At 41.5% G+C, this 25,392-nt stretch overlaps 1 long non-coding RNA gene across 1 annotated transcript; it reads right to left on the bottom strand.

Moving 5' to 3' along the window:
- Nucleotides 1-318: 318 nt before the first annotated feature.
- Nucleotides 319-25,369, bottom strand: LOC120881158. The gene is made up of 2 exons (XR_005725232.1): nt 25,156-25,369; nt 319-1,145 (listed from the first exon to the last, which is right to left on the bottom strand). It is a non-coding gene; the product is annotated as an uncharacterized LOC120881158 (long non-coding RNA).
- Between the last annotated feature and the right edge of the window lie 23 nt (nt 25,370-25,392).

Here is a 25,392-nt window from a genome sequence, read left to right on the forward strand (position 1 = left end):
AAGAGATAACAAGATTTTCTTTCAAGAGGCATATATCAGAAATAGACAACATAAGAAATTCATGTAATAGTCTCATTGAGTGAAAATGTTTATCTATTAACTCTTAGTTTTAATAATAATATATTTGTGGCTCAGCTGGTAAAGAATCCACCTGCAATGCGGGAGACCTGGGATCGATCCCTGGGTTGGGAAGATCCCCTGGAGAAGGAAAAGGCTACCCATTCCAATATTCTGGCCTGGAGAATTCCACATGGGGTTGCAAAGGGTCAGACACGACTGAGCGACTTTCACTTTCACATGATACATAATTTTTTTAAAAATTGTATAGTCAAATACTCTATCCAATTTTTGTCCCCCAGTTACAAATTTTCTCTTCTTGGAGGCAAACCATGTTATCAGTGTGTTCCCACTGATAGTTTCAGTATACTTCTATTGATATTCCATACATATACAAACATGAATACCTCTTTCAATGAAAATGGTATCACACTGTATATACTGTTCTGTATTTTGACTTTTTTCACTTATATGTCTTTAATGTCTTCCCATGAGAAGAACGTTCTTTCCAATGTACAGATGTAAAGTTAAGATTCTTAACCAATCTTCTACTGATGAACCTTTACTGTTCATGGTGCTGCTACTGCAAATAATGTTGCAAAGAATGAACTTTGGTTTGTCATTCCCCATGTTAGACGTATATTTTCAGGGTAAATCACTAGAATTAGAATTGCAGGGTTAAAAGTGTTTTACACAGTTATACAAATGTGTGTTTCTCCTAACAGTGAGTGAGGATCCCTTCACTATACCTTTCCCATTGTTAGTTGCACTGGCTTTGTATCCTGTCAACTCAGTCAACCTTGGAATGACTTCCCAAATTTTTCTTTCCTGTAGGGAAATTTGCACAGTATTTGAAGGCAGAAGAGAAGGAGCTCAGGGTCGCGCACTGGTACTAGGGCAGCTCGCAAGGCATGCTGGTTTGCTGGCTCACCTTACTGGTGCAGGGAGGCATCCAGGCTCATAGCTACCTTAGCTCCTCCAGATGCTGCCAAATCTCCTCCTTCACATTCTTCGCTCACAGATTCTTTGCTTGCAGCTTGATGGCAAAGGACCCCAGCTTTTCCTGCAGGTCACCAGCAGCATCAAGCCTGCAGAGGGTGAAAGATACACGAGGGCACTTCTTGTACTCATGGGTTACAGCTTGTTCTCATCCTCCCCATTTCACATCCAGCTTATCTTCCTGACTTCCAGAATGAGCTGACTGCAGAGGCAGCAGCTTTGCACAGACCTCTCCCTCAACTCCCACAGTCGTGTGAGGTCTACTTCCTCTAGAAAATTGCTTATTCGTTATCACAGTGACTTTGCTTCTCTAACTGAACTCAAACTGATAATAATGGTGCTTCAAACTTTTTGGTAAGAAATAGGTGAATCTCAATGTCTATTTACTTTTTATTTTTAAAAATTTCCCCAAATAATTTTGATTCACATTTCTCTTATGAATGATGTAGAACATCTTTGAAAAGTTGAAAGTTAGTTGCACAGTTGTGTCCTACTCTGTGATCCCATGGACTGTAGTTTGCCAGGCTCCTCGGTCCTTGGAATTCTCCAGGCAAGAGTCCTGGAGTGGGTTTCCATTTCCTCCTCCAGGGAGAACACCTTTCAGTTGAGTTCAGTCGTTCAGTTGTGTCCGACTCTTTGCGACCCCATGAATCACAGCACACCAGGCCTCCCTGTCCATCACCAACTCCTGGAGTTCACTCAGACTCACGTCCATCGAGTCAGTGATGCCATCCAGCCATCTCATCCTCTGTCCTCCCCTTCTCCTCCTGCCCCCAATCCCTCCCAGCATCAGAGTCTTTTCCAATGAGTCAACTCTTCGCATGAGGTGGCCAAAGTACTGGAGTTTCAGCTTTAGCATCATTCCTTCCAAAGAAATCCCAGGGTTGATCTCCTTCAGAATGGACTGGTTGGATCTCCTTGCAGTCCAACAGACTTTCAAGAGTCTTCTCCAACACCACAGTTCAAAAGCATCAATTCTTCGGTGCTCAGCCTTCTTCACAGTCCAACTCTCACATCCATACATGACCACTGGAAAAACCATAGCTTTGACTAGATGGACCTTTGTTGGCAAAGTAATGTGTCTGCTTTTAAATATGCTGTCTAGGTTGGTCATAACTTTTCTGCCAAGGAGTAAGCGTCTTTTAATTTCAAGGCTGCAGTCACCATCTGCAGTGATTTTGGAGCCCAAGAAAATAAAGTCTGACACTGTTTCCACTGTTTACCCATCTATTTCCCATTAAGTGATGGGACCAGATACCATGATCTTCGTTTTCTGAATGTTGAGCTTTAAGCCAACTTTTTCACTCTCCACTTTCACTTTCATCAAGAGGCTTTTTAGTTCCTCTTCACTTTCTGCCATAAGGGTGGTATCATCTGCATATCTGAGGTGATTGATATTTCTCCCGGCAATCTTGATTCCAGCTTGTGCTTCTTCCAGCCCAGCATTTCTCATGATGTACTCTACATAGAAGTTAAATAAGCAGGGTGACAATATACAGCCTTGATGTACTCCTTTTCCTATTTGGAACCAGTGTGTTGTTCCATGTCCAGTTCTAACTGTTGCTTCCGACCTGCATATAGGTTTCTCAAGAGGCAGGTCAGGTGGTCTGGTATTCCCATCTCTTTCAGAATTTTCCACAGTTTATTGTGATCCAAACAGTCAAAGGCTTTGGCATAGTCAAGAAAGCAGAAATAGATGTTTTTCTGGAACTCTCTTGCTTTTTCCATGATCCAGTGGATGTTGGCAATTTGATCTCTGGTTCCTCTGCCTTTTCTAAAACCAGCTTGAACATCTTTATGTTTGTCTAAATCTCTTTTGAGGGCTTCCCCTGGTGGCTCTGCAGTAAAGAATCATACCACAATGCAGGAGACTGTAGGTTGGATCCCTGGATCGGGAATCTCCCCTGGAGAAGGAAATGGCAGCCCCCTCCAGTACTCTTGCCTGGGAAATCCCATGGACAAAGGAGCCTGTGGGCTACAGTCCATGGGGTCACAATAGAGTCAAACACAACTTAGCGACTAAACAGCAAAAAAGCCTTTGAATTTTCCTCTCATTGACCCTTCATATCCTTTGCCTAATTTTTCTAATAGCTTTTGGCTTTTTCCACATCAATTTGTATGAGCTTTTACTATATTTGGGAAATTACGTTTTGCTTATATGTTAAAGCAATGCTAGTTGCTACAGTAGATGACCACACACAGAAGTTTCTCAATAACAAATCCCATTGCTGCTTGCAATCCTCCAAGCAAAAATCTAGGAACCAAGATTCCTCCCATTTTGTGGCTCTGGCATATTCAACATGCCATTTTCAAATACTCCCAAGACTTTTGTGTCCATCTAGATTTAAGCTAGCAAATGGGGAAAGAATTTGGAATATTAATTGTAATAAAATAAAAAAAAACTTGGTATACAAGAAACAGAAGAGAACTTCTTCCACATGATAAAGGGCGTTTTTAAAGGACCCAAAGCTAACATCATACTCAATGGCCAAAGACCGAAAGCTTTTCCTCTAAGATCAGGAATCAGACAAGGCTGCCCATTTTCACCACTTCAATTCACTTTTTTTTTTTTTTTTCAGTAACCATCTCTTTTTTTTTTTTTTTACTTTACAATTCTGTATTGGTTTTGCCATACATTGACATGAATCCACCACAGGTGTACATGCGTTCCCAAACATGGACCCCCCCTCCCACCCCCTCTCCCCACAACATCTCTCTGGGTCATCCCTGTGTACGGTACATGTGTCTCTTTCAATTCTGGTTTCCTCAGTGTGTATGCCCAGCAGTGGGATTGCTGGGTCATAAGGCAGTTCTATTTGCAAAATTTTAAGGAATCTCCACACTGTTCTCCATAGTGGCTGTACTAGTTTGCATTCCCACCAACAGTGTAGGAGGGTTCCCTTCTCTCCACACCCTCTCCAGCATGTATTGCTTGCAGATTTTTGGATCGCAGACATTCTGACTGGTGTGAAGTGGTACCTCATTGTGGTTTTGATTTGCATTTCTCTAATAATGAGTGATGTTGAGCATCTTTTCATGTGTTTGTTAGCCATCCGTATGTCTTCTTTGGAGAAATGTCTATTTAGTTCTTTGGCCCATTTTTTGATTGGGTCGTTTATTTTTCTGGAATTGAGCTGCATAAGTTGCTTGTATATTTTTGAGATTAGTTGTTTGTCAGTTGCTTCATTTGCTATTAATAGCCAGGACATGGAAACAATCTATTCACTTCTATAGGACGTTCTAGTCAGAACTGGGCAAGAAAAAGAATTAAAAGATATCCACATTGGAAAAGAAGATGTAATATCAATTTTGTTGACAGATGCTTATTAGTTCTAACATTTTTCAAATGGAATCTTTGGAGTGGAAAAGAAAGACACAGGATTAAAAAAAAGAAAAATCAACCCAAAAGTTAGATGCATTTTCTTAAAAAAAATTTTTTTTTTGGATGTGGACCATTTCTAAAGTTTTTATCAAATCTGTTACAATATGGCTTCTGTTTTATGTTTTGGCTTCCAAGTATGTGGGATCTTGGCTCGCTGACTAGAGATTGAACCCGCACTCCCTGCATTGGAAGGCGAAGTCTTCCACTGGACCACGAGGGAAAGTCCCGAGTTAGATACATTTTATACACTGACAATGAACAATTCAAGAAGAAAATTAAGAAGATCCATTTACAATAGCATCAAAAAGAATGTGTTCATAGACTGGAAGACTTAATATTGTTAAGATATCAATAGTACGCAAAGCCATCTACAGAGGCAATGCAATCTCTATCCAAATCCCGGTGATGTTTTTTTGCAGAAGTAGAAAAATCACCCTACACTGAAAATTCAAGCGCTAATCATGGTTTCCTATGTTTTCATGAAAGACTCCCCAGGTGGCTCAGAGGTAAAGAACCCACCTGCCAAGGAGCAGATGCAGGTTCGATCCCTGGATTGGGAAGATCCCCTGAAGAAGGGAACAGCAACCCACTCCAGTATTCTTGCCTAGAGAATCTCATAGACAGAGGAGCCTGGCAGACCATGGTCCTCGGGGCTGCAAAGAGTCTTTGTTAACTAACATAATCCAACTAGTATTTCTCATACTTTAATGAATTTATAAATTTAGGATCTTGTTAAAACACAGGTTCTGACTCAATCGGTCTGAGGTAGAGCCAATAGGTCTTTTCTGTGAAGTCCCCATATGATGCCGAGACGCACTGGCATCACCTAAGTACTTACTATGCCTGATTAGCTCAGGATTTAGGAGCCATCTACCTAGATGGAGCCCTACTCTGGTCTATGAGACCTGCCTCCCCTCACCCTCCCCATACCTCTTTGCTCCATCTCTTGCCATTCCTGCCATCCCTCACTCACCTCAAGCCACACTGGCCTCCCTGCTGTTCCTTGTAAACAAGAAGCACATTCCTGTCTCAGAGCTTTGGAGCTGACCATCCTCAGCCTGGAGCACTCTCCCCACATGCTCTGTGGGCAAGGCTTGCTCCGGGGCGTGCATGCTAAGTCACTTCAGTCATGTCCGACTGTTTCAGACCCCATGGACTGTAGCCCGCCAGGCTCCTCTGTTCATGGGATTCTCCAGGCAAGAATACTGGAGTGGGTTGTCATTCCCTTCTCCAGGGGACCTTCTGACCCAGGGATCGAACCTGTGTCTCCTGACTACTACACTGTAGGCAGATTCTTTACCACTGAGCCAGTGGGGAAGCCCACCTTGCACCTATACTTCCATTTGCTGCACAAATGTCACTGTATGGGCAGGTTTTCTCTGACCATCATTTATAAAACAGGACTCCCACTACCCCCAGACCTAACACCTGAAATATGTTTGTGTTTACTGACTGTCCCCCATTCAAATTTTAAGTTCCATGTCTATTTTATTCATTAGTGTATGGCCAGTGCCAAGAACAGTCTGAGCTTATAGTAGGTAGTTAACACATGCTAATTTGAGTGAATATTAGATAGCCATTTAGTTATATTACAACTTAAAAATCCAAAATCAGATACCGGTTATCTCCACGTTTAAAATTGCTGGCTAAGATTAGATTGTTTTTTACTTATTTTAGTATAATATTGTATTTGTCGATAATGGGATAAAGTTATAGAGAAGAAGCTTTGAAAAGTTCTCCAAATGATGTGTTTGGTGAGTTATCATTCTGTCTTTGAAATGCATACAGCATGTCAGTGGATTACATATTTGAGGCTAGCCCACCTCCACTAGGAATTCAAGGACAATTGAGGGCCCCCTTTTCTCCAGACATGGTATTTGGAATCTGCTGACTGTGCCACATGTTCTGTATGCCCACTTCAGTTAAGATCTCTTGGCTAAAAGAAACAAGGATTGACTCCAGCAAGGATTCAAGGGAAAAAAGGCTCTTGCTGGGAAGTATAAAACTGGGAACAAGAGCACCATTTTGCCTCGTAGGGATGGCAGTGCTAGAAATCTCAGCGTCAGGAGCTTTTGGATCTTAATTCTAATGTTGAAGCAGGAATATGATCAGTTCCTTTCAGCACATCTGTTCTTCTCTTTGCTGTCTGACTTTCTCAGCCTCGTTTTCTTTCTTTAACGCACTGCTTATGCTAACTCATGGCTTCTTTTCCTTTATAACCTTCTGGCTTATACATATGCATTATGGCCCGTCTCGCCTCTCTTTCCATTATGATCGTGTAGTTTCAGCTCCCATAGTTAACTTTTCTTCTCTTTTCAGGCTCCCAGCAGCAATTCTGCATGAGTAAATGGGTTTGCACCAGCTGATATTTTTGCATCTGGCTTGAGTAGGATGGCTGCCTTTGGGCCAGCTTCCTGCTGCTTGTCCAGTCAGGAGTGGCCAGTGGTTCCAGTGGGGACAAGTGGTTCCACCCTATGATGACCTTTGTATCAGTAAAGCAGTTCTCTTTTGAGGGGCTGCATGTCTGACTGAGGTGGGGGAGTACCCACATGCTTCCTCAAAACTTTTTTCCTTTTCCTTTTCACTGATGGAGCTGACTCTGGAAATTTCTTATGACTCACCCCGTCCAAGAAGCCTTTCCTCAGGCTGGTTAGAAGCCCGACCTCTGTGAGAAGCTTTTTGTTGGGACCTATCTCATACTGTCTAACAAGTGTTTCATAGTTGTACCTTCCACTTTAGTGTGAGCATCTCTGGCTAAGAAAACTATACTTGTTTTTCATTTAAAATATTTATGAAATATCAAATATTTATGGTAATTGGTGATAATAATCAATTTCTTCTGCTGCACCATTCTTTCCTCCATCAGAAAAAAAAAAAAAAATAATCAATTTCTTGCCTCTTACAGATCCACCTTTCTTTGCTCCTTTTCATGATAGTAGAGCTGGTCCCTGGAAACATCTCTCCTTTGCCAGCTATGAAATGCCAAACTTCGCCAATAGAGGGCGCAGAAGACACACAGCAGAGCCACAGCAAAAGGCTTGAGGATTCTGGAGGGCTTCCCAGGTGGTAAAGAATCCACCTGCCAATGCAGGAGACGCAGGTTTGATCCCTGGGTCGGGAAGATCCCCTGGAGGAGGAACCGGCAACTCACTTCAGTGTTCTAGCCTGGAGAATCCCATGGACATAGGAGCCTGGTGGGCTACAGTCCGTGGGGTGGCAAAGAGTCAGACATGACTGAGCACGTACACACAGATCAACAGCAGCCCTCTCCTCTGGCAAGCTGCTTCATCACTGCCAGGATGCTCCATGCCCTCTCTGAGGAGTTCTGAATCTCAGCCATGGGGAGTTTCCTCTGGTAATCTCTGGGTCTTTCAATGTCCACTCTGCGCTAGCTGGAAGAAGTAGATGCTTTTTTTGCACCTGTTACTTTAAGGATGCCTTAGAGCACAGGTCCCCAACCTCTAGGAACCTAATGCCTAATGATCTGAGATGGAGCTGATGTAATAATAACAAAGGGCACTATTAATAAATATAATGCCCTGAATCATCTTGAAAGCATCCCTCTTACCCCTAGTCCATGGAAAAACTGTCTTCCACGAATCTGGTCCCTGGTGCCAAAAAGGTTAGGGAATCACTGCTTAAAGTTCTGCTTCTTTCAGTAGTAAACCACCTTCCAGAAGCTAAAAATTCTATACATTACATTCTCCTTCTTCAACTAGCTGTGTAATAGCTGTCCTCTGAATGGACCCTGGCTAACATAACATGTAATGAGGCTTTTATGGTGGTTTTAAGTAGACCCATAAATAAATAACATAATTTTCTCCATTTTAATTTCTGACATGGTAAATATTGACAGAGATAATCCATACAGAGAAAAGGTTTTAGGGGGTCCTCAAAAAGTTTTAATAGTATAAATGTTTCCTGAGATAAAAATGTTTGAAAACAGCTGCTTTATTTCAAGTCTTCTCAGTGTTTTGGGGTTTTTTTCTCAATATTTATTTTTTTAAATGGCTCTCCTCAGTCTTTGCAGCTACTCTCTAGTTGTGATGAGTGGGTTTCTCATTGTGGTGAATTTTCTTGTTGGGGAGCCTAGGCTCCAGGGCCCATGGGCTTTAGTAGTTGTGGTGCACGGGTTTAGTTGCACCGCAGCATGTGGAATCTTCCCTGACGAGGGGTCAAACCCATGTCCCGTGCATTGGCAGGTGGATTCTTAACCACTGGACCACCAGGGAAGTCCCTTCTCAGTGTTTTGCCATCAGTTCAGTCAGTTCAGTTGCTCAGTCATGTCCAACTCTTTGCGACCCCATGAATTGCAGCACGCCAGGCCTCCCTGTCCATCACCATCTCCCAGAGTTCACCCAGACTCACGTCCATCAAGTCCGTGATGCCATTCAGCCATCTCATCCTGGGTTGTCCCCTTCTCCTCCTGCCCCCAATCCCTCCCAGCATCAGAGTCTTTTCCAGTGAGTCAACTTTCACATGAGGTATCCAAAGTACCGGAGCTTCAGCTTTAGCATCATTCCTTCCAAAGAAATCCCAGGGCTGATCTCCTTCAGAATGGACTGATTGGATCTCTTTGCAGTCCAAGGGACTCTCAAGAGTCTTCTCCAACACCACACTTCAAAAGCATCAATTCTTCGGTGCTCAGCCTTCTTCACAGTCCAACTCTCACATCCATACATGACCACAGGAAGAACCATACCCTTGACTAGACGGACTAGTCGGCAAAGTAATGTCTCTGCTTTTGAATATACTATCTAGGTTGCTCATAACTTTTCTTCCAAGGAGTAAGCATCTTTTAATTTCATGGCTGCAGTCACCATCTGCAGTGATTTTGGAGCCCCCCAAAATAAAGTCTGACACTGTTTCCACTGTTTCCCCATCTATGTCCCTTGGAGTGATGGGACCAGATGCCATGATCGTCGTTTTCTGAATGTTGAGCTTTAGGCCAACTTTTTCACTCTCCACTTTCACTTTCATCAAGAGGCCTTTTAGTTCCTCTTCACTTTCTGCCATAAGGGTAGTGTCATCTGCATATCTGAGATTATTGATATTTCTCCTGGCAATCCTTATTGCAGCTTGTCTTTCTTCCAGCCCAGCGTTTCTCATGATGTACTCTGCATATAAGTTAAATAAGCAGAGTGACAATATACAGCCTTGACGTACCCCTTTTCCTATTTGGAACCAGTCTGTTGTTCCATGTCCAGTTCTAACTGTTGCTTCCTGACCTGCATACAGATTTCTCAAGAGGCAGGTCAGGTGGTCTGGTATTCCCATCTCTTGAAGAATCTTCCACAGTTTATTGTAATCCACACAGTCAAAGGCTTTGGTATAGTCAATAAAGCAGAAATAGATGTTTTTCTGGAACTCTCTTGCTTTTTCCATGATCCAGCGGATGTTGGCAATTTGATCTCTGGTTCCTCTGCCTTTTCTAAAACCAGCTTGAACATCAGGGAGTTCACGGTTCACATATTGCTTAAGTCTGGCTTGGAGAATTTTGAGCATTACTTTACTAGCATGTGAGATGAGTGCAATTGTGTGGTAGTTTGAGCATTCTTTGGCATTGCCTTTCTTTGGAATTGGAATGAAAACTGACCTTTGCCAGTCCTGTGGCCACTGCTGAGTTTTCCAAATATGCTGGCATATTGAGTGTAGCACTTTCACAGCATCATCTTTCAGGATTTGAAACAGCTCAACTGGAATTCCATCACCTCCACTAGCTTTGTTCATAGTGATGCTTTCTAAGGCTCACTTGACTTCACATTCCAAGATGTCTGGCTCTAAATTAGTGATCACATCATCATGATTATCTGGGTCATGAAGTTGAACGGTGTTATGAAGACCTACAAGATCTTTTAGAACTAACACCCAAAAAAGATGTCCTTTTCATTATCGGGGACTGGAATGCAAAAGTAGGAAGTCAAGAAACACCTGGAGTAACAGGCAAATTTGGCCTTGGAATGCGGAATGAAGCAGGGCAAAGACTAATAGAGTTTTGCCAAGAAAATGCACTGGTCATAGCAAACACCCTCTTCCAACAACACAAGAGAAGACTCTACACATGGACATCACCAGATGGTCAACACCAAAATCAGATTGATTATATTCTTTGCAGCCAAAGATGGAGAAGCTCTATACAATCAACAAAAACAAGACCAGGAGCTGACTGTGGCTCAGATCATGAACTCCTTATTGCCAAATTCAGACTTAAATTGAAGAAAGTAGGGAAAATCACTAGACCATTCAGGTATGACCTAAATCAAATTCCTTATGATTATACAGTGGAAGTGAGAAATAGATTTAAGGGTCTAGATCTGATAGAGAGAGTGCCTGATGAACTATGGAATGAGGTTCGTGACATTGTACAGGAGACAGGGATCAAGACCATCCCCATGGAAAAGAAATGCAAAAAAGCAAAATGGCTGTCTGGGGAGGCCTTACAAATAGCTGTGAAAAGAAGAGAAGTGAAAAGCAAAGGAGAAAAGGAAAGATATCAGCATCTGAATGCAGAGTTCCAGAGAATAGCAAGAAGAGATAAGAAAGCCTTCTTCAGTGATCAATGCAAAGAAATAGAGGAAAAGAACAGAATAGGAAAGACTAGAGATCTCTTCAAGAAAATTAGAGATACCAAGGGAACATTTCATGCAAAGATGGGCTCGATAAAGGACAGACATGGTCTGGACCTAACAGAAGCAGAAGATATTAAGAAGAGGTGGCAAGAATACACGGAAGAACTGTACAAAAAAGATCTTCATGACCCAGATAATCATGATGATGTGATCACTAATCTAGATCCAGACATCTTGGAATGTGAAGTCAAGTGGGCTTTAGAAAGCATCACTATGAACAAAGCTAGTGGAGGTGATGGAATTCCAGTTGAGCTGTTTCAAATCCTGAAACATGATGCTTTGCCATACTAATGCACATTGCATATCTGAATTTAAACCCAGATCTAATGTATATAAAGCTATAGGTGAGGCTGACAAAATTTTTAAGTCTTGAAAACTTGAAACCTTTTTTTCTCATTCAGAACTTTCTTTAAAAAATTTTAAAAAAGAGATCACTCCTTAACAGTTAACAATGTGGCAGTGGTAGTTTAGTCGCTCAGCCGTGTCCAATTCGTTGCAACCCCATGGACTGTAGCCTGCCAGGCTTCTCTGTCCATGGGATTTTCCAGGCAAAAATACCGGAGTGGGTTGCCATTCCCTTCTCCAAGGAATCTTCCCTGCCCAGGGATCAAAACCCTCACCTCCTGCTTGGCAGCTAGATTCTGTACCCCTGAGTCTCCTGGGAAGCCCAGTTAAAAATGTAATTAAAATGAAATACATCAGCTGGGATTACTTGACAGGATAAGGAAGCTATAAGGAAGGATTTGGTGAAACTCAGAAGGCAGAGAACCCACTCCAGTGTTCTTGCCTGGAGAATCCCAGGGACAGTGGAGCCTGGTGGGCTGGTGGACATGACTGAAGCGACTTAGCAGCAGCAGCAGCAGCAGCAGCAGCAGAAAGCAGAGAAGACTCTCTGGGAAGGATACCTGGAAACAAACTGAGAGGTGGTGGGTGAAAGCTCAGTTTTGCCTGAGATCCTGACTTCCTTCCTTCCTACAACAAAAATCTCATGATACTATGTCAGAAACTGCAGGTTAAACTGCAGGTTGAACGGTAAAGTTTCTGAAAGAAACTTAGAGTCCACAGGGGAGACTGGGAAGTAAGGAAGATACCAGGAGAATCTAGCAGGAGGATCAACCAAGAGGATGTGGGGATATTTGTTGGGGAGAGGGTCATAAAAGACTTCTTTGGGAAAGTTCTTCCCCCACCTCTTTGCCTGGCATCACAAGAAGTCAGGTGTGGGAAAAGGAAGGTGGTAGCCAGAACTGACGCCAACCAGTGGTCACATCACGATGGAACTTCTAGTTCATGTCTATGTTTAATTCTGGGGACACCGAGGGAGAGGAGGGGCATGTGGTGGGTGGGAGGAGGGCATGGAACATTTTTAAGTATGCAGGAAACCACAAATTTTTGTTTTGTAGAGGCAAATATCAAACAAACCACATGAGGAAATACTACATCGAGAACAAGACTAGGAAGGATATCACTGTTATTATTCAACACTCCCTTGCAGGTCATATCTAACCAATGCAATAAGACCACAAAACACATGATCTACAAACCCATTCATTCAGTTGAAAATATTTATGAAACACCTACTATGGTCAGGCATTGGCCCATATTTAAGGATAAAGCAGTGAACAACAACAAAAGAGCCTCGATTTCATCAAGCCTCATTCTAGAAGAGCCAAACTGAAATCTGACCTCTCAGCGTTTCACGTAGTTCAACCCTTGGTTCTCGACTTCACCTCTTTTCTTTTTTTCCCCCTCTTGGCATCCTGACTTCACACTTTTTGTTTTTTTCCCCCTCTCTCTCCAGCCTCTCTCCTCCTTCCCCAGTTCCACTTTATTGGCCTTTTTTTCCCTGTGCTACCATGAAATGCTGATGTTTGATATGGGCTCTTCTCTCTTTACCATACTTGCTTTCCTTCCATGCTAACACCCAGTCCTATACTGTGTTATGAAGTGCAGGTAGAAAGGTATTATAAAACCTAGTTTTTGCTTCAGTTTCAAGTTCTAGTCAATCTTTCTTGAACTCTTGATCTTTGCCATCTCCAATCTTCCCCATTATTGTGAATGCAATCACTATCCACCCAGGATCTCAAGCTATAAACGTGAGAGTCACTCTTTACACTTTTCACTCCCTAAGCTACTTGGCTCAATTTGCCACTAACACCCACAGATTTTTACCATCAACATATATTTCAAGTCTGCCCACTGCTACTACCCTATTTCAAGCCACCATCAACTCTCACCTGCAAGAGCCACTCAACTAGTTTCTCTGTTGCCTTGTTTGACTTTTCTAAGTTCATTTCCACACAAGAACTTCACTGGTCTTTTAGGAATGTACATTACTCAGAAAATGATGGAGATACCTCAAAAGGATACAGGAATCACCTTAAAAAGGAGTTCTTACTGTCCAAATCTGGGACAATTTGAGAATCAAAGAAAGTCATGACACAGATCACAGCCCACTGACTAAAAAGGAATGCATAAATCCATGCTGATACATACTTAAGTGAAATAGAAAAACTACTTTTTTCAACAGAATGTCAAACAATAATGTAGAAGAAGTGAGTTTTAAAAAATCACTATCGATGATACCACTCTAATGGCAGAAAGCTAAGAGGAACTAAAGAACCTCTCAATGAGGGTGGAGGAAGAGAGTGAAAAAGCCAGCTTAAAATTAAGTATTAAAAAAAAAAACTAAGATCATGGCATCTGGCCCCATCACTTCATGACAAACAGAGGGGGGAAAAGTATAAGTAATGACAGATTTCCTCTTCTTGGGCTCTAAAATCACTGAGGATGGTGACTGCAGCCATGAAATTAGAAGATGACTGCTTCTTGACAGGAAAGCTATGACAAACCTAGACAGTGTGTTAAAAAGCAGAGACAACACTTTGCCAACAAAGGTCCATATAATCAAGGCTATGGTCTTTTCAGTAGTCACGTGTGATTGTGACAGCTGGACCGTAAAGAAGGCAGAGTGCTTAAGAATTGGTGCTTCTGAACTGTGGAGCTGGAGAAGACTCTACAGAGTCCCTTGAACTGCAAGGAGATCAAACCAGTCAATCCTAAAGGAAATCAGTCCTGACTATTCATTGGAAGGACTGATGCTGAAGCTCTGATACTTTGGCCACCTGATGCGAAACGCTAGGGAAGACTGAAGGCAGAGGAGAAGAAGGCAACAGAGGATGAGATAGCTGAATGGCATCACCTATGCAATGGATATGAACATGAACTTGGGAAAACTCCCAGAGATGGTGAAGGACAGGGAAGCCTGGCGGGTCTTGATGAGTCTGGCACAGCTTGGTCACTGAACAACAACAAACAACAAGTTCTCTGGCCATCACAGTAATAACTGATTCAGCCAAGAGTCATTAATGGATGCTAAAATTAACAAGGCAAAGCTTGATGAAAAATAAGATATTTTAGTTAGTTCAGTCACTCAGTCATGTCCGACTCTTTGCGACCCCAGAAACTGCAGTGCACCAGGCCTCCCTGTCCATCACCAACTCCTGGAGTTCACTCAGACTCACGTCCATCGAGTCAGTGATGCCATCCAGCCATCTCATCCTCGGTCGTCCCCTTCTCCTCCTGCCCCCAATCCCTCCCAGCATCAGAGTCTTTTCCAATGAGTCAACTCTTCACATGAGGTGGCCAAGTACTGGAGTTTCAGCTTTAGCATCATTCCTTCCAAAGAAATCCCAGGGATGATCTCCTTAAGAATGGACTGGTTGGATCTCCTTGCAATCCAAGGGACTCTCAAGAGTCTTCTCCAACACCACAGTTCAAAAGCATCAATTCTTCGGTGCTCAGCCTTCTTCACAGTCCAACTCTCACATCCATACATGACCACAGGAAAAACCATAGCCTTGACTAGACGGGCCTTAGTCGGCAAAGTAATGTCTCTGCTTTTAAGTATACTATCTAGGTTGCTCATAACTTTTCTTCCAAGGAGTAAGCATCTTTTAATTTCATGGCTGCAATCACCATCTGCAGTGATTTTGGAGCCCAGAAAAATAAAGTCTGACATTGTTTCCACTGTTTCCCCATCTATTTCCCATGAAGTGATGGGACCGGATGCCATGATCTTCATTTTCTGAATGTTGAGCTTTAAGCCAATTTTTTCACTCTCCATTTTCACTTTCATCAAGAGGCTTTTTAGTTCCCCTTCACTTTCTCCCATAAGGGTGATGTCATCTGCATATCTGAGGTGATTGCTATTTCTCCCGGCAATCCTTATTGCAGCTTGTCTTTCTTCCAGCCCAGCGTTTCTCATGATGTACTCTGCATATAAGTTAAATAAGCAGAGTGACAGTATACAGCCTTGACGTACTCCTTTTCCTATTTGGAACCAGTCTGTTTTTCCATGTCCAGTTCTAACTGTTGCTTCCTGACCTGCATACAGACTTCTCAAGAGGCAGGTCAGGTGGTCTGGTATTCCCATCTCTTGAAGAATTTTCCACAGTTTACTGTTATCCACACAGTCAAATGCTTTGGCATAGTCAAAAAAGCAGAAATAGATGTTTTTCTGGAACTCTCTTGCTTTTTCCATGATCCAGCGGATGTTGGCAATTTGATCTCTGGTTCCTCTGCCTTTTCTAAAACCAGCTTGAACATCAGGAAGTTCACAGTTCACGTATTGCTAAAGCCTGGCTTGGAGAATTTTGAGCATTACTTTACTAGCATGTGAGATGAGTGCAATTGTGTGGTAGTTTGAGCATTCTTTGGCATTGCCTTTCTTTGGAATTGGAATGAAAACTGACCTTTTCCAGTCCTGTGGCCACTGCTCAGTTTTCCAAATTTGCTGGCATATTGAGTGCAGCATTTTCACAGCATCATCTTTCAGGATTTAAACAGCTGCACTGGAATTCCATCACCTCCACTAGCTTTGTTCGTAGTGATGCTTTCTAAGGCCCACTTGACTTCACATTCCAGGATGTCTGGCTCTAGATTAGTGATCACACCATGATTATCTGGGTCATGAAGATCTCTTTTGTACAGTTCTTCTGTGTATTCTTGCCACCTATTTTTCATATCTTCTGCTTCTGTTAGGTCCAGACCATTTCTGTCCTTTATCAAGCCCATACAGCCTCTAAATTTGTGCCACTACACTGCTTACTAATTACAAAGAGGAAAAACAGTCAACTTTACAGTGAGAAACTTGGCATATACCAATTTAAGCAAGTGATCAAATTTAAGGTAAACTGTAATTATTATTCAGTTCAGTTCAGTTGCTCAGTGTCTGACTCTGCAACCCCATGGACTGCAACACGCCAGTTCTCCCTGTCCATCACCAACTCCCGGAGTTTGCCCAAACATATGTCCATTGAGTTGGTGGTGCCATCCAACCATCTCATCCTCTGTCGTCCCCTTCTCCTCCTGCCCTTAATCTTTCCCAGCGTCAGGGTCTTTTCAGATGAATCAGCTCTTTGCATCAGGTGGCCAAAGTATTGGAGTTTCAGCTGCAACATCAGTTCTTCCAATGAATACCCAGGACTCATCTCCTTTAGGATGGACTGGTTGGATCTCCTTGCAGTCCAAGGGACTCTCAAGAGTCTTCTCCAACACCACAGTTCAAAAGTATCAATTCTTCAGCACTCAGCTTTCTTTATAGACCAACTCTCACATCCATACATGACCACTGGAAAAACCATAGCTTTGACTAGATGGACCTTTGATGGCAGAGTAATATCTCTGCTTTTTAATATGCTGTCTAGGTTGGTCATAACTTTTCTTCCAAGGAGTAAGAATCTTTTAATTTCATGGCTGCAGTCACCATCTATAGTGATCCTGGAGCCCAAAAACATAAAATCTGCCACTGTTTCCACTGTTTCCCCATCTATTTGCCATGAAGTGATGAGACTGGATGCCATGATCTAAGTTTTCTGAATGTTGAACTTTAAGCCAACTTTTTCACTCTCCTCTTTTACTTTCATCAAGAGGCTTTTAAGTTCTTAACTTTCTGCCATAAGAGTGGTGTCATCTGCATATCTGAGGTTATTGATATTTCTTCTGGCGGTCTTGATTCCAGCTTGTGCTTCATATGCAGAGTAATTGTTATCATATTGTTACAAACTAACATAACATGTCTCCTAATATGACACAGAGGGTATAACATCACTTTTGCAGTATTTCAGACAAAATGCTAACCTGAATCTGCTTATGAGAAAACAACAAACAACCCAACTGAGGGCACTCTACAAAATAAATGGCCTGTTCTCTTAAAAAATGGCAAAGTCATGAAAAAGAAAGGCGAAAGAACTGCTCTAGATTGAAGGCGACTAAAGAGACATAAAACTGTCCACAGTCAATGATTCTGGATTGAATCCTGGGTTAGAAAAAAACTTGCTATAAAAGAACAATATTGGGAAATTGGCAAAAATTGAAAAAGATCTGTTGATTTAAGATCTACTGACTAAATAGTTGTATCCATGTTAAATTTCCTAATTTTGTTAATTGTACTGTGGATATATAAATCCTTGTTTTTAGGAACTATAAATTGAAGTGTTTTGGGGGTAATGGGGCATCTTCAACTTAATTTCAAGTAGTTCCAGGGAAAAGTATATATAGAGATGATTTTCATTATTTGTGGTGATTATGTTCTGTTAAGTTGCAGAGCACTGAATTAGCAAATACTCAAAAAATTGTGTCTTGGGGAAACACAGAGTTAAGTTCCTGTAAGACTCTAGTTATGTTTTTTTTTTTTTTCCACCTGTCAATATGTTTTATTGACACTCGTTTAATATGCTTGTATTTAATGACACTTGTATAAATACACTTGTTTTATGTGTATTCAGTCACGTCTGACTGTGACCCTATGGACTGTAGACTCCCAGGCTCCTCTGTCCATGGGATTCTCCAGGCAAGAATACTGGAGTGGGTTGCCATGCCCTTCTTCAGGGGATCTTCCCAACTGAGAGAATGAATCCGCCTCTCTTGCATCTCCTGCACTGGCTGGTAGGTTCTTTACCACTAGTGCCACCTAGGAAGCCCATATTTAAAGATACCTTATTTAATATATACTGTTGACTCATTAACACTGAACTCAAAACCAACAGTGCTCAGTTGTGTCTTTTTGCGACCTCATGGACTATATAGTCCACGGAATTCTCCAAGCCAGAATACTGGAATGGGTAGCCTTTCCCTTCTCCAGGGGATCTTCCCAACCCAGGGATCGAACTCAGGTCTCCCACACTGCAGGTGGATTCTTTACCATCTGAAGCACAAGGGAAGCCCATGTTTCTATTTAAAGATACCTTATTTAATATATATTTAATATATATTGTTGATTCATTAACACTGAACTCATAACGAACAGCACTATTACTCATGCCTGAATGAAGCATCTCTAACACATACATAAATTCTCTCTGAAAGGCATCTCACAGCCTTCCCGTGCTCAGGGACACTAGGCAGCAGTTTAGTACTGTGCCTGGGCATTTTAAACAGTGACATCATCAACAGAAAGGACAAAAATATGAAAAACATGGCACTAAACAGACTGCAAAAAGGATACTTGCTTACAGTATGAGTGCTAAAACAAGAAGGCAGAGCACCACCGTGTTTGAGCTCAACTGGGAATGTGCCCATTTGGCAACTAAAACTTTCCCTGGTCTGCAAATGTCTTCAGTAGGCCTCGAAAGTACCATGGGGGTACAAATAAATTGTAGCAAGGAAGTGAATTTGCAAATACAGAATGTGTGAGTAATGAGGATTGAGTGTGTATGTTTACTATATATGTATACACACACACACTTATACATAATGAGATTGAACAAATGGTAAACAAATCAAAATATTAAAACTGGTGAATCTCCATATGGAGAGGATATGAGAGTTGCAAATACTGTTTCTTACAACTCTTCTCTAAATTTGAAATTACTGCCAAATAAAAATTTTTCAAATGTAAATTAATTAATTTTACTCCTTTGCTTAAAGCCTCTTTTGGCCTATCCAAAGGTCATCTAGGCCACTATTTCTCTAGTTGCAGTCTCATGAAGTAAAGTGAAGTCACTCAGTCGTGTCCGACTCTTTGCGACCCTGTGGACTGTAGCCCACCAGGCTCCTCCATCTATGGGATTTTCCAGGCAATAGTACTGGAGTGGGTTGCCATTTCCTTTTCCATGGATCTTCCCGACCCAGGGATCGAATCTGGGTCTCCCACATTGTAGACAGATGCTTTACCATCTGAGCCATCAGCGAAGTCCAGTTCAGTCTCATAGGCATTCTTTAATTCCTGGAGTGCTTCTTTCTCTAACTCCTGAGCTAAATTAGATCCTGTCCATTAATCCTCTTTTGAAGCACCTTGTTCTTTTTTTTCCACAGCCTTTATCATAATTTGTACTTTTACTTACAATGATGTGTTCTTGTTTAATAAATATTATGTGTAAAACAATCATTATTAAGACATTTTACAAGTATGGAATTATGCAAGTGACTTGATTTAAATGTTTAGGCATGGAAAATTATTGAGGCAAAGATAAGTTCTAAATCATGTATAAAAATCATACTTGTCCATCACATAGGAGCAAGCATACAATGGATAAGGATTAGAAAGTAATATGCAAAAATGAGAATTTACCTAGAATGATGGAATTATAAGCAATTAAAAATAGATATTGTTTTCTTTTTGGTTCCTTTTTGTAAGAAAGAAAAATAGTTCTAAATCAAAGGATGATGATAATAACTACAATGTCAGGAATAGTTTGAAAAAAATATCTCTTACTACAGACCAGAGAATAGAATAGAAAGCCAAGGTTGGAGGCATGGAGCGAGCCCAGTTAGCATAATTTAAATGAACACACTTGGGTTTGAACTAAAAGAGTGATGGTATGAAAGAGAGAAGTCAATGGATTACAGAGATATTACAGATATGCCAGGATTGACAAGATCTAAGACTAATTGAACAGGGTGAAAAAAAAGGGAAAACTCAAGGTCAGTTCCTAATTTTAAACCTTAGAGAACTGGAAAGCAATTCACTGGTTCACTGCAATAGGGATCATAGGAGAAAAGGCAGGTTTGAGGATGGCATAATAAATTTATTTTGAACCTGTGGGACATCCAGGTGAAGACAGTAGGCAGCTGCCTACACAAGTCTGGAAAAGGGAGAAACTGGGCCAAAGATAGATAGATCTGGAAGTCATATAAAGACAGAAATTAGGCCAAGGAAAGTATGGGCTTCCCAAGGGACGCTAGTAGTAAAGAACCTGCCTGCCAATGCAGGAGACAAAAGAGACGTAAGTTTGATCCTTGGGTTGGAAAGATCCCCTGGAGAAGGGCACGGCAACCCACTCCACTATTCTTGCCTGGAGAATCCCATGGACAGAGGAGCCTGGGAGTCTACAGTCCATAAGAGTTGCAAAGAGTCAGATACGAATGAAGCAACTTAGCACATGTGCATGCAAAGATGGTATAGCCTGAGTACAGAGAGCTGAAGTATTACCTGATTAGACACCAGGAAGACACAGACAAGATGGAATTTCTGCCCCTAGAAGCCAGTCTAGGGATAGGAGTGGGAGAAGTAATCTCTGTCGATACTCTCTTCTAGTTCTGAAATGAACATGAAAGAGTCTCAACTACCAGGAAGTTCACAATCTAGAGAGAGAACATAGAAAAAACAACTCGGATACAAGAACGGAGTACGTATGACCGTAAGGTCCTGTGGCAAAGAAGAGGCACTGAATTCATCCAGTGTAGGTTGCAGCATGTTAAAGGGTATACTGGAATTGACCAGGTAGAGTATGTTGCAGACGGGGAAGGCTTTTAAAGGGAAGTGAACCAGTGTATGAAAAGGCATTGGTTTTCATACCAATGAGGTATGACAGAAAGGCTGAGAGAAAGTTTAGGACATCTGGGAAGCTCCTGTAGTTGTATATGGGGCCAGTGGAAGGTGCCCAGCTTTGGGAATTCAGTGAAGTTTCCTGGATATTACGGACAGGAGATGAGGGAGAACTTAACTGTGTTTACAGATTTCAAGTGTTACTAAGAATACATATTTTAAGATAAAGTTTTTGTTAATTTTTGATTATGTAAGTATTATTCATTCATTGTTTAAAAAAATTAGAGCATACAAGAGAAATTTCTTTAAAAAAGATCACTTGGGCTATCCCTAAATAGAGATGTCCTCTGTTAACAAGCTTGGTGTATAATCTAGATTTTTCTTCTGAGCATATATCTGTTTATTAGTTACAAATATTTTTTAATTTACAAAAAAATTGAGTCATACTTTGTATACTAACCTCTTTTTCATTTAACTACATGCCATGATCATTTTTCTCATAAATGCACCTCTAAAGTATATATCTTAATGCTGATTAATATTCCATAGTGTGAATAGATTTCTTATGTTAGGATCATTCAGCTGTATCCAATTTTTCGAGGAGCTTGACTTTCAAATACTAAAAATTTTAAAAAGTGGCTCAGACTTCATTAACCTTTTATGAAGCCACCCAAAATTGAAATCATTCATGAAGTCAAAACTCTTGAACAGTTTGAGCAGGAATTCCCTTGTGGTCCAGTGGTTAGGTCTTGGAGTGGTGGGGTGGGGGGCAGGATCCCGCAAGCCATATGGCAAGACCAAAACAGAAAGAGCGTGACCCACATTCCTTTTAGAGGAAAGGAATGACACAGTGGTGTTCTGTTGCAGAAAGTATTTAAATGATCTGATGCAAAACACAGATACTGGACTAGGCTCAAGGTACAGAACTTGAGGCACACAGTCATTTCTGGCACACTTTGAAGGTGAGGCCATAGCCATTTTAGTCAAATAGTTATGTTTTCTTAGGCAGATTTTTCAGCTGATCTCATTTCACAAATAAAGAAGGTTTCCTACTTAAATCCTAAAGAGTAGTAAATTTCTACTCATTTTGTGGAGACTGTAGGTACTTGGAAAATCCTATAGCCAATAAGAATAATTGACACCTTCTACTCGTAACTGTGTGTGTGTGTGTATGTGTGCATGTGCGCACAGTCATGTCTGACTCTTTGTGACCCCATGAACTTGTAGCCTGCCAAGCTACTCTGTCCATGGAATTTTCCAGGCAAGAATACTGGACTGGGTAGCCATTTGCTACTCCAGGGGATAACTATACCTAGTTAAATTGTTTGTGTCTGTGTGTCAAAAAGGGCTTCCTAGACGGCTCAGTGGTAAAAAATATGGCTGCCAATGAAGGAGACACGGGTATGATCTCTGGGTTAGGAAGATCCTCTGGAGGAGGAAATGGCAACCCACTCCAGTACTTTTGCCTGGAAAATCCCATGAACAGAGGAGCCTGGCAGGCTACAGTCTATAGTATCACAAAAGGTTCGACATGCATGCATGCGGTATGTAAAATAGTAAAATATTCAAAACATAGATTTTATATTTGTTCACTTTTATCACCTGAGTTAATACGCAGAATATCTGGACAATAAATGACTTAATCCCTCATTTAGAAGGTGCTAAGAGCTTTCCTGATGGCTCAGCAGGTAAAGAATCTGCCTGCAATGCAGGAGACCTGGGTTCGATTCATGGGTTGGGAAGTTCCCCTGGAGAAGAAAGGGCAACCCACTCCAGTATGCTTACCTGGAGAATTCCATGGACAGAAGAGCCTGGTGGGCTGCAGTCCCTGGGTTGCAGAGTCAGACATGACTGAGTGACTAAACATTTACTCACACTCAAGGGCTTCCCAGGTGGCTCACTGGTAAACAATCCACTTGCAAAATCAAGAGACAGAAGAGACATGGGTTTGATCCCTCGGTTGGAAAGATCACCTGGAGAAGGAAACGGCAACCCACTCCAGTATTCTTGCCCTGAGAATTCCACGGACAGAGGAGTCCGGCAAGCTATAGTCCACAGGGTGGTAAAGAGTTGGATAGAACTGAGTGAGCACATACACACATGATCTGAATGTTTGTATCTCCCCAAAACTCATACCTTGAAATCCTAATGCCCAAAGGTGATGGTATTAGTAAGGTGGGGCTTTGGGGAGGTGTTAAATCATGAAGGTGGAACCCTCATGAATGGGATTAGTACACTGGATTAAGGTAAATGAACAAGGATTTGTTCATCTTTAATTCGAATTTGAACATCTTTAATTTCACAAATATTTTAACAGCTAAATCTACTAAAGTGTTAGTCACTCAGTCGTATCTAATAAAATCGATATAATCTTCCCCCTACATTTTTCTTTTCTTACATAGAATGCATTTTGCCTCCCTATATGTACTGTTTTATTATGATAAATTTCTATAGAAAGGAAATATAATAAACACAATTATTGCTAAACTCCAAATTCAGGACAAGTATTGTAGTTACTAGAACTGGGTAAAGAGCAGTAAATTTTTAAGTAGAAAATTAAAGTTCCCATTAGCACAGCAAATTACCAAGCAAATGTAAACAGTTAAAAAAGAAATGTCCAAGGTCACCTTAAAGAGAAAGTATACTTCCTCAGTCAGGTCTCTTTGTAACTGGATAGAAGTTATTTACATACCTAAACACAGTATGTGAGTTGGGAGTGGGGAATGGAGTTTTAGAAAAGGGTAGTTCTCAGAGTAAACTTCTGACCCTTTCTTTCTTCAGCTGAACAATTTGTCCAGCGTGGAAAGAGCAGGTCTAAGATTCATATCCACTAGGTGGTTTTGCTTCCCTGTAAATGTTGCATTGTTGTTGTTTAGTCACTAAGTCGTGTCCGACTCTTCCAACCCCCTCTTAGTGACTTAGTCATGTCCCCAGGCAAGAATAGTGAAGTAGGTTGCCACTTCCTTTTCCAGAAAATGTTGCATGGCTCCATTTACATAATTTACTTAGCAAATATTTATTAAATACCTTTTTAGTGTAACGTATTTTGCCAAGAGTTGTGTGTGTGGGATACAAGAATCAGTAGTGGAGTAGTGGGAAGAGATGTGCTTTGGGATCAAACAGACTGGTTAGATTCTCAGCTTCATGGATAAATTACTCCTTTCCAGTTTTTAAGCCAGTAAAATGAAGTTTTTTGCTTTTTTTTTAAAGGAAGAGGAAAGGAAGAAAGCAAGAAGGAAATGTAAATATTTGTGACCAGGACACAAGAAGTGCTCAATAAATCCGGTTTTCCTCTCTTCAACTCCACTTGGAGGAGTTTTCTATAAGGTAAGTGATCAAGTAAGCCTTCATAAAATGGGGAAGGGTGTAATTGACTTGGGTCTTAAGAAGGGTTCTTGATTTGGACTGATTGAGATAACGGGAGAAGACAAACTCCGCGATTGATGTGTTTGCACTGGAAGTAGATCCTGTTCTCTGGAACAGACTAGGAGGGTGAGAACTGGAAGCTGCAAAAGTCAGGATGCCTTTTATAATCTCATTCAGTATAGAACAGGTTCCTAAAAACACAAAATTATGAGGACAGTATCGTGAAATCAAGGCATCTTCTCTGATTAGATCTAAGGGGAACGTTTTTCCGTATTTGATTGTATTATTGATTCGTTCATCACACACTTTGGAAAAAGAATAACACAGCACTTAAAATCTAAACACTGGAATGTGACGATGTAGGAATCAAAAGACACTGTCCCAGTTTTGAAGCAGACAGACACATAAACAATTTAAATATGTTTAGAGGTGATAAAGCGGAGAAGGCAATGGCACCCCACTCCAGTACTCTTGCCTGGAAAATCCCATGGACGGAGGAGCCTGGTGGGCTGCAGTCCATGGGGTTGATAAGAGTCGGACACGACTGAGCGACTTCACTTTCACTTTCATGCACTGGAGAAGGAAATGGCAACCCACTCTGGTGTTCTTGCCTGGAGAATCCCAGGGACGGGGGAGTCTGGTTGGCTGCTGTCTATGGGGTCGCAGAGTCGGACACGACTGAAGCGACTTAGCAGCAACAGAGGTGATAAAGAGTCAGGTAGAGCAGCTCCGAGAAGAAAAATATTTTTTTCTTGGGTCAGTTCAACTTTAATTATATGAAAATAAACACATTTTACCAACTGTAAAATTATACGCCACGCTTAAACATTAAAAAAAAAGAAAGCGACATTAAGTTTCCCCCCACCCCCGAAGTGTCAAACGTAAAGCTCATTCTAGCGATGCTTTTGGAGCTAAAGCCGCAGAAAAACACTGAGGAAGAGTGACTGAGTTCTTACTGTTACTGCTCTCTGACATCGGTCCTCCACATCGTTTCCTTAAAAAGTAGAAGCTTGTGGGAAACACAGTCTTCGTTCCTCAAGGAACACGCAACTGGAGACTCCAAGGAGAAAGCAGAACGCGGATGCCGCAGTTTTCCAAGTGCGGTCGGCCCTTCCCACGTGGTGGATTTTTGGCAACTCGCCCCACCTTCCTCCGGATTCCGGGGAAGTGTCTAACGCCCTCTGGAGCCGTCC

Source organism: Oryx dammah, unplaced genomic scaffold (assembly GCF_014754425.2).
Source record: "Oryx dammah isolate SB20612 unplaced genomic scaffold, SCBI_Odam_1.1 HiC_scaffold_22, whole genome shotgun sequence".
NCBI classification, from domain to species: Eukaryota; Metazoa; Chordata; class Mammalia; order Artiodactyla; family Bovidae; genus Oryx; species Oryx dammah.